The sequence below is a fragment of the Salmo salar genome, chromosome 04 (assembly GCF_965601325.2).
Source record: "Salmo salar chromosome 04, fSalSal1, whole genome shotgun sequence".
Lineage (NCBI taxonomy): Eukaryota > Metazoa > Chordata > Actinopteri > Salmoniformes > Salmonidae > Salmo > Salmo salar.
The window spans coordinates 21,892,621-21,903,805 of NC_138294.1; positions in this window are offsets into that span (position 1 = coordinate 21,892,621).

Below are 11,185 nucleotides of genomic sequence, written 5' to 3' on the forward strand. Positions count from 1 at the left end.
ATCGACCCCATTCAACACTGTAGATACAGGTTCTATATGCCATTACACCTCTTACTGACCCCATTCAACACCATAGATACAGGTTCTATATTCCATTACACCTCTTACCGACCCCATTCAACACTATAGATACAGGTTCTATATTCCATTACACCTCTAACTGACCCCATTCAACACTCTAGATACAGGTTCTATATGCCATTACACCTCTTACCGACCCCATTCAACACTGTAGATTGTCATGAATCCCGCTTCCTGAGTCTGTTTTCTGCCTGAGCTGATTGTTTTTCTGTTTTGGAATCTGTTTCCTGAGGTTCCTGAACGCACCCTGTCTGGTTGCCAGGCGACGAAGCTAGGCGGGAGATCTCTCGATTACCCGCACCTGCAGCTCATCAGCTATCTGCACACCTGGTCCTGATCATCACCTCTTCACTTTATAAGCTCTGACCTGACATCCATTCCCTGCCGGATCGTTAGCAATGAACAGTATGTTGTGTCAGCGTATCAGCCTCAAGTCACTAGAGTTAGTTTTGTTGTTCTGTACTTTTTACCTGTTACTCACCTCTGTTTACTCTGTCTACAGTCATTCTCCCGGAACATTCAACCCCCCTGCCTGGTCGTCGGTGGCTTCTGTGACATCATTGGATCTGCCTATTCACTCTAATCAACTCACCTCCGCTGCGTCTCCTGGATTATTCTGTTTTCACCTTGACTCTGTAAATAAATACTCACCTTCATTTTACTCACCTTGTCCTGGTCGGCTTCTGGGTTCTGCTTTAGAGAATCGTGACAGTAGATACAGGTTTTATATGCCATTACACCTCTTACTGACCCCATTCAACACTGTAGATACAGGTTCTATATGCCATTACACCTCTTACTGACCCCATTCAACACTGTAGATACAGGTTATATATGCCATTACACCTCTTACTGACCCCATTCAACACTGTAGATACAGGATCTATATGCCATTACACCTCTTACTGACCCCATTCAACACTGTAGATACAGGTTCTATATGCCATTACACCTCTTACTGACCCCATTCAACACTGTAGATACAGGTTCTATATGCCATTACACCTCTTACTGACCCCATTCAACACTATAGATACAGGTTCTATATGCCATTACACCTCTTACTGACCCCATTCAACACTGTAGATACAGGTTCTATATGCCATTACACCTCTTACTGACCCCATTCAACACTGTAGATACAGGTTCTATATGCCATTACACCTCTTACTGACCCCATTCAACACTGTAGATACAGGTTCTATATGCCATTACACCTCTTACTGACCCCATTCAACACTATAGATACAGGTTCTATATGCCAATACGCATCTTACCAACCCCATTCAACACTTTAGATACAAAGCAAAAGTAACACAAAGCAAAAGTAACAATTTGAGAGCACGCAATGTCTCAGAAACACTCAGATAATCATCAACTAATACACTACAAATTAATTCACCGATTTTGTTTGACTGAAATGCTGCCAATTTAAACTTGCTCCTATTCCAAATACTCTGCTTTGTTCTGAAACAAATATTGTCAGCTACATACACATGATGTGGGACTGCCCCAGTGTGAAGACCTTTTGGTCACAGGTTGCCAGGTCTGTGTCAAGCATAGTTGGTGCTGCCATTCCTTATCTTCCCAATATATTATTGTTGAATGATGACTCCTCACTGACTCACAGTACCCCAGAAACAAGGATGGTTGTCCGGACTCACTGCTGCAAAAATAATGTTCAAATGGAAGCCTCCACCTAAGCTCAGCATAACTAAATGGCAACAAAACTTCCTTGATGTTCTTTCACTAGAGCTCTCCATAGCAACGTGTGAACAGCTATAAGGAAACAACATTAGATACATTCAGTAGAGCTGTCGAAAAGGTCAAAAGCTTATTTTGAATTAATATAATGTAATCCTGTTCGAATTTATCAATCGAATTTTGAATATCTGTATCGAATATCGATGTGTGCAGGCTGATTGTATTAATGTGTGGCTTGTTCCCACAAACAATTTAACAAACATAAGATGAGTTACCCATGATGTTTAGTTTTATGCATAGATATGTCCACAACATGAGTCCGTGGGGGGAGAGGAATAATAAAAAGTTGTTCAAAAAAAGAAGAAACACACAGATAAAACAAATTTATATTTAGTAGTTTAATAACAAAATACATTTCATTCCACAAGGCCCATCCGCTTTCTTCTGTACAATTTACAGCTATAGCTGCTCACTTATTTGCACTTGATTTATTGCGGACGCCACAGGGAATTTGATAAATGCGTTATAAGGAATATTTATCAGCTTAGCCCCATTCTCTGGGGAACCTAAACACAGAACGCACACTGTTTTGCTTGTCCTTGCCTTTATTAATATGTCGAGACAATTGATCCGCAGCAAAGTGTGTCATATGAGGGGAGTGTTGTGTGTGTGTGTGTGCCTTGAAAGCGATGCTCTATGCTGCACAGACCACGTTCCTTCACTGAAAAATGAATAAAAACACTATGCAATTCAAATGAAAGGGATCTTTGCTTTCGCTCCGAGAATGGGGCCATTGTCAACATGAAAGAAAATGAGATCACAGCTATTTCTCTTGTTACACACTTCCAACCACAAGAAAAGGGCTCCAAATGTGATTAATCGCTAGCAATGTGAACATCTAGCATTTAACATAAAGAATGTGCCATATGGATACACTCACGTTAACCTGCAACAATGTTCCCTTTGTTCCAGAAGAAACCCATTGAGGTAAACAACGATGCAACTGTAGTGGTTTGATGATGCAATACTTTAAAATATATAGAACTCATACAAGGCTCAATATCATATTGTGATCATGCATCAACGCAATGGCAAGCAATTCCACGTCAACAAATACACGGGAAAGCAACACTTGTCGTCTCGAAGAGAGAAAAAAAGAATCCACACCTTCACAACATATGCTTCCAGTTTATTTGAGCCAGCAAACATTTACTGTACATGCATAACTGTGAGATCTAAGTCAGTAACTTTTCACAAGCTTTATGAAATTGCGCTTTCCATCCTACTTGTAATAGTCATCTGCATTACAGTATCTTGTTGTACAGAGAAACTCTTAATATTACACACACAAAAGGAATGGTATTCTAAAACAACGTATTGGAATGAGATCTGCATTTTGGGTTTTCCATTACATTTGTTCAAATCATACATACAGTCTTTATAAAGATGTTAAATCTCACCAGGAAACTTAATATGTCACATTGGTCAATGTGTTTCCACTGTAATTATAGATGCCAAGCTAAGCCATTCCATTGGTCCTAAAGAGAAATCACCGCCCACCAGGTGACTCAACCTCACTTCCAGGTTGGTACTGGAATGAATGAATGGAATTAGGGCCTAGGGAAGAGGTTGTGTCCCAAATTGCACCATGTTCCATACAAAGGGCACTACTTCTGACTAGGTCAAATAGGTATTTGGTAAAAGATGTACACTATGGCGAAAAGGGTGCCATTTGGGTCTAAGAGAGTGATAATTGATTCAGAGTGATAATGGACTGGCGCACTTTGCTTCCAAAACCCAGCTCCGAACAAAGGCTAATGGGTGTAATGTACTATGTGTGCAGTAGTTAATCACCCTTTTTAAAATGGAGTTTATGACAATAACTGGTTCCTGTTCAGCAGTTTTCCAATAGTTCACCAAGTGCTCATGGTAATGCTGTATCCATTAGGCCTATTCTGTGACCCTCGCATAATTCCTCATTTTCGGGGGCAAATAAACTGAAAGCTATTTTTTTTTTGCTTTCAGGAACACGACTCACTATAGTGTAGTTCGGAGAGATTAGACACAGATGTACGATCGTTGGCAATAACATTTATTTAATATCACTATGTTATTTCCATGTTATTGATTCTACCATAGCCACAAACGACAGCTATATTGTGGTCATAACAGCCATCGGGGGGAGCGGGGGGTGGGCATTTGCTGTAGAGAAAGTCTACATGCTATAGACGTGAATTAGAATGACTGTAACTGTCATAGTGTTTCTGCATATATGGTGCAATTATCATCCATACCATTCCATGAAACATTTTCTAAAGTCTATTCTAGTCACTCTATTCTCACAGGCCTCTGACGTAAGCTATGCTATGCATCCAAAAATGATATCCATCTGCCATAGCGATCACTCAATCCCCTAGTGAAAAAGCCTGGCTACAAGGCGATGAGTCTATGAGGCTATAACAACCTAAAGGAGAAGAAATGCTTAGCCCAGGTTTTTGCGCTTGTTTATCCTCTGCATAAATGAGTGGTTAACCACGAGAAATGCAACGGTACGGGAATCAAACTCCTCGGAGGCTTCATTAGATCCTGTGTGTCGGATGGTTCCCTGTTGGCTCCAGTCACCCGGCCAGAGCACAGAGGCAGACCATTTTGTACGTTTATTTATCAATCCAGAAACACACATAGTGTAAATGCTGTTCGTTGACTAAAATGCTGTTTTTATTTTCAAATCATGCTGCTTATGACGTTGAGGTGAACTTTTCAATGCACAGTAGAACATAGAAACGGAATATAGAATGTATTCTACATGAGACCTATATGAGATATGATTTTGATGATACACAGCATTTAAGTCCCCATTAAATGACTAAAAGGGACATAGATTGAAACTGTAATAATGTGCATACACTTCAGTTTGAAACTATGACGTATTCCGTTTTAGGGAAGAACATTTTCTAAAAAGCACTGAAAAGGCAATGAGAGATTTAGCCATTGGTATGATGCCAGAGAAAGTCCATCATCAACTCTGTGTGGGGTGAAAGAGGTTGAGAAGAAGGAACCCTTTTCTCTCAATTACACTTGGAGGATAAACTTATCCACCCTCAGCGAGAAATAACTCATGAATATTGCAAATCGAAGTTAGAGTTCACATTATAGAACAGTGTTTGGCTTCAAATTCAAATGTCCCTAGGCAACAAATGTTTTTGGGGTAATGTCAACAAATTAAAGTTGAGATGCTTTTCGGATGGAATCCAGCAGAATGGTTCAAGGACATGGGCTGAGAAAGAAGCTTTCGAGGGGTTTAGCTTGCGGGTTATGTTCGAGAGGTTGGTTTTACTTCCTGTTGGAAATAAAGTACAGTGTTACTTAATCGACATAGCTCAAGGTATCTCTTTACGGAGATTCATCATTGATACACACACTCGCACACACCTTCACCCCGTGGGCCTCGATTCACACCAACAAGCAATTATTTGTCATTGAGGCTTATGATCTCTGTAATGCACACCTATAATGCGAGGCAATACAGAGAACACACATCCCTTAAAGGAACACTCCACCCAAAACGCAGCATCATAGGATGCAAAATGCATCATGCAGGGATGATTTTTGTATTTAGAAAGTTACATATGTTGAACACTTGATTGCTGACAAGCAAAACATTTTGGGACTATGTCAACAATGGACTAATGAAACAAATACCAAAATATAGTTTTTGGGTGGAGTTTTCCTTTAAGGCCCAGGGAAACAAAGTGACAACCTGCATTTTCTCTTCCACAAACTCAATAGTGAAGATCTACGTATTTTATACCCCCTTGTTACACTTCCCAGCAAGTCTGTGATGAGGTTGTGCTGTACTGTAATGGACTGTGCTGTACTATCCAACCCACATTGTGACCCCCTCAGGAGAACATACACGATGAGAGATCTAGTTGAAGCACGTTATCACAGCATACTGTAGCTTCTGTTATCAATATACACTGAGTGTACAAATGATCAGGAACTCTTTCCATGACATAGACTGACCAGGTGAATCCAGGTGAAAGCTATGATCCCTTATTGATGTCACTTGTTAAATCCACTTCAATCAGAGTAGATGGGGAGGAGACAGGTTAAAGAAAGACTTTTACGCCTTGAGACAACTGAGACATGGATTGTGTATGTGTGTCATTCAGAGGGTGAATGGGCAAGACAAAAGATTTAAGTGCATTTGAACGGGGTATGGTAGTGGGTGCCAGGCACACCGGTTTGTGTCAAGAACTGCAACGCTGCTGGGTTTTTCATGCTCAACAGTTTCCCGTGTGTATTAAGAACGGTCCACCACCCAAAGGACATCCAGCCAACTTGACACAACTGTGGAAAGTATTGGAGTCAAATGGGCTAGCATCCCTGTGGAACACTTTTGACACCTTGTAGAGTCCATGCACCGACGAATTGAGTCTGTTCAGAGGGCAAAATGTGGAAGATGCAACTCAATATTAGGAAGGTGTTCCTAATGTTTGTTATACTCAGTGTACTGTAACACAGTTCATCCCTGCTACTGTGAGTCCAGGATTCAAACTCTCCTCACAACGTACTCAACATACTCCAGACGCACCTGAGTCAGAAGAACCTGTAGTATCATATCAAGTAGTGTATATCTGAGTCAGCCATTTTGGTTATGGAGCTACAGTGACAGGACAATAGACTAAACTACTTCTAATCATTATTATTCTAAACCAAAGACAGCTGTTCTCCATTTAGTTGTCTTTCGGGATGCTCTATCAAATGCTTGCTGGACTCTGTGATATATTTGCTATTTAAAGAGCTCTTTCTGAACATAACTGATCATAAGCTTAAGCTAGTAGGCCTATGTCATTTGCTAAACTGGAATTCACCTCAAATTCAACCTGACACACACGCTATGGGGAACGTGGACGCTTCGTAGTCGAGCACCGTTTAACAAGTAAGATGTCTAGCCAATTACAGATCAAGCATGTTACTCATGAAAGTTATATCTCTTGTAAAGAAAAGTAATGTAAAATGGCCAGGGGCGCCCCAGGGAGTTTGGGCCCTGTGAAAAGATATCACATTGGGCCCCACCACCACAGGCCACACCAACCCTGCGCAATTTCTGTAACAATACACCTCCAGAACCCAATCAACCCATTCTTTAAATAACTCGACCTTTGCAGGCTTGCAACTGTCTTGTAGTCCAATATTTACTGTACGATATTTACTGACAGTGAGCTGTGAAAATATAACACTGTGCAGACATGCATGCAACATTCTGCATACAGTGGAATTCACTATTTGATGCAAGACTGATACCCTCTATAAGAAATGTTCTAAAGGCCATCTTTTACAGTCTAAATGGAATTTTAATGGTACAATTCTTGAATGGAAAATTCTCTTAACATTAATGAATAACTTTAATATACATTAACCTCTTCAATTAAAATACATGAACATTATCATCTATAGAATGATATAACAAACAAAATAATCAAATCAGCAGCAGATTGTTGAACTAAGTACACATACCAACTAGAAAATAAGCAGCTGGAAAAGTGAAACTGGAAAACTAAATGGAAATGAAAAGGCCTGATGGTGGCGCTAGAGGAAAGGTCAAGAGGTCACCAAATCAATAGGTTTCTTCCACTTGGGGTCTTGATTGTGCACAACAAATTTTATGGCAATCCAGCCATTACTTTGAGATAGATCTTGTTCTCAGTCTGTTCTCAGTCTTGTTCTCAGCCTGTGGGCATTGTGTGTAGTGATCCAATATCCATAGCCATGCCATTTAACAGTTATCACTGGCCCTTGCTTATCCTTACTCACCAAGAGCCCGAGCCTTCTTGCTAGCAAGGGGGTTGGGGGGATAACGCTAACACTAAACTAAATGGAGACATTGAATGCTCTCCCTCCTGTTGGTCCGGGGCGTTGATGTTAAACAATTTCATGATCATGCAAATGATGGTAACCTTATATCATAGCAAGATATGGAGGTGTATTCCAGTGGAGGCTGGTGGAAGGAGAAATCAGGAGGACGGGCTCCCCATTCCACCCCATGTATCCTTCCACCAGCCTCCACTGGTGAATCTATTGCATTGTCCATAACCTCAGGTGGCTAAATGGTGTTTGAGAGAAACATTGTGTAAAAAAAATTATACATTTACATCCATATGTTTTCTCTCTCCGAGCTGTAACCCTGCCTCCGTGGATAACAAGATTGAGATGGAGAATGATTGGGCATCATGCAACGATTCCGTTCCCCGCATCACAGTGTCAACAATGTTCTAATTAGGCCCTTGTTAAATGGCATTTGTTAAGCAGACTGAATCAACAGGCATGAGATTCAGTCGCAATAATTGCTGTCACACAATTAGCTGTAATTACTTTAAATCTATACAGCTGTGACACAGTTGAGTTATTATAGTGTATGGGAGATGATTCCAGGAAATAGAATGTGTTTCATGTCATACTAGGTTCAATGGCTGTGCTTCGGAAGTAGACACACTAGTGGTAATGTGATTCAACCGTGTAGTTAGAGCAGACAATATGGTTCGCTAGAGATAATTGCCTTCTAAATCAGGTCAGTCCAAACATTGTTGTGTCGGCCAGTAACTAGCATTAATCAAGGACTACAATCTCCCATATCAACGTAAGCTATTGTCACAAGAGATGCTAGAAGAGTACTCCAAACCACCAGCCTTTCATATGAGTACATGAGTGGGCATGTTTCTGAATGAATGGGGAATAGTAGAAATTAAATAATTCACTATTGTAGCCTATGGGTATTTAGTATACACACTTCAGACTCAAAGGAACAGCAAATAACAAATGTAAACACACTGCATGCTCTACAATCACTGGAGGCTCTACAGAGTTTGGAGCCCTCTGTTGTATTTGTAGTTAATACTACTGTTAGTGCCGTACATGCAGTACAATTTATTGGATCTGTGAATTGTACTTACATCAAAGATCATAACATGTCCAAGAGGCAATTGTATTCACATCAATGATCATAATGTGTCCAACATTAGCCAAACAGGAGTTCCTGGCTCATTAGCGATTCCTTATCATCCCTGATCTGCCCTCCAGAGAAAAAATGGAAATGGCCTCCAAGTTGGCAAGTAAGATGTTACCGTTCATTAATGGTTTTTGGTGGGGGGGGTTTTGACACCTACTGCTGCACTGCTTGAAGTTGAGGAGAATGAAGACAATCAGAAGAGGACAGGCATGCAGTCCGTCAGTACTGAACAGTGTTGGGGAAGCTACTCTGAACACAAGTTGCTTCTGTAAGTCGCTCTGGATAAGAGTGTCTGCTAAATGACTAAAATGTATGGTTTATCAAACTACCAATTACATCACACTAGAAGAAGTTAAGCTACCCTTAAGATAAATATAGTTCACTTAACGAAAGCTACTTTGAAAAATTTGTTCGCTAGTTCGGGAAAAATGATCATATCTTAATCTGAAATGTCATAGACTGCAAATTGCAAAAACAGATCACTCTGGAGTCAGATGTTAAAAGTATGTGTAATTTAGCCAATTGAAAACAAAAACAAAAATTTGGGCTAAATAATGTAGTGTGTAGTTCCAGTAGTTAGCTACACAGCTACATGGAAAAAAGTCATTAACAACTGAAAACACTACCAAGATTTGAATTTAGTTCAACTACCACCAAGCTACTGCAAATTGTAGTTTAATTACTACTTGAACCACAGATAGAACAATGAGCCAGATGTTTGATCTGAAGCATCTGGTTGGCATTTCCACTCAGCACCAAATATAGTGATGACAGGAAGCCCACTGGCCGGCAGTGGGAGTTAATGGAGTCAGATGGATTTTGGCATTCTGCAAATTTTCTCACCAATGAAACATTGAATCTCGATACAGTTTTCTGGTCCCAACACTAACATCTCTTACAAACAGAGTGGACTAAGTGTGGTAGACTTTACCCTTTGCCAAAGTTTCAAAAAATTGTGTTGTTTAGAAGGAGTGCGAGGGCAAATTGAGTTATTGCACACGAGTACTTCACAGAGTAGACGTTCCCTAATGGAAATATGCAAATACACGCTAGAAAGCACCAATAGGAACTTGCTAGCTCGTGCTTGGCTCTGCCCACCTCCTTGCTTTTTCTGCCCACTATGATTCATTTGCTCCCACTGGAAACGACAGGCTGCGGTCTATCTTGGATTAGTTATAAAAAATATTTGGTTGAACTACATATAGTTCACTACTCCCCAACACTGGTAATGAATGTGTTGTTGCAATCTATAGAAATACATTTAGAGGATGAATCAAGAGGAAATTGAGGATGACTACGTGTGGTAGATAGCATGAATATGTTCACATGTCCATGCTCCACAGAAGTTGCATGCTTTTCATAATAGTAAAGGATGGAAAACCTACAATGAGAAGGAACCTTAGAACTCCCAGACGGTTTACTCGCTAAATATATTAAGTGGGTAAAAATAATTAGACCTCAAAGAAGATGAAAGCCACTGAATGCTATGAATGAGGATCTTGAAGGCTACAGTATCTCCCCACATGTTCTTACCTGAATACCAAAAGATGTTCAGGTGCTCACATCACAGCATCACCGAAACACAAGTATGAAGGAGTGCTTCCTCTATGTCTTAGTGTGCATGATTAAATTGAGACTTGATCTCATTTAGCTGTAATGATAAATTATCCCACTCCCCAACCTTGAACCAGAGGTGCCTCCTAAATCCATTTACAACCTGAGTGTGTAAGCTAGTTATAGCTTTTTCATAGCTAGACCGTAGCTATGAAAAATACGGATTCTGTTATCCATCTTGGGTGCAGTTGTTACTTTCTCAAATCAAATCAAATCAAAATGTATTGGTCACATACACATGGTTAGCAGATGTTATAGTGAGTGTAGCGAAATGCTTACGCTTCTAGATCCGACAGTGTAGCAGTATCTAACAGGTCATATCTAACAATTCCACAACAAAACCTAATATCTAGCAAATTTCACAACAAAACCTAATACACACAATCTAGTAAAGGAATGGGATGAGAATATTTAAGTATAAAATATATGGAGGAGCAGTGACAGAGTGGCTAAGATGCAATAGATAGTAAAGTGATGAATACAGTATACAGTAAATACATATGAGATGAGTAATGCGAGATGTGTAAACATTCTTAAAGTGGCATTATTAAAGTGACTAGTGTTCCATTTATTAAAGTGGCCAATGATATAGGCAGCTGTATCTCTGTGCTGGTGGTGGCTGTTTAACAATCTGATGGCCCAGAGAAAGAAGCTGTATTTGAATCTCTCTGTCCCAGCTCTGATGCACCTGTACTGGCCTCGCCTTCTGGATGGAAGCGGGGTGAACAGGCAGTGGCTCGGGTGGTTATTGTCCTTGATGTTCTTTTTTGCCTT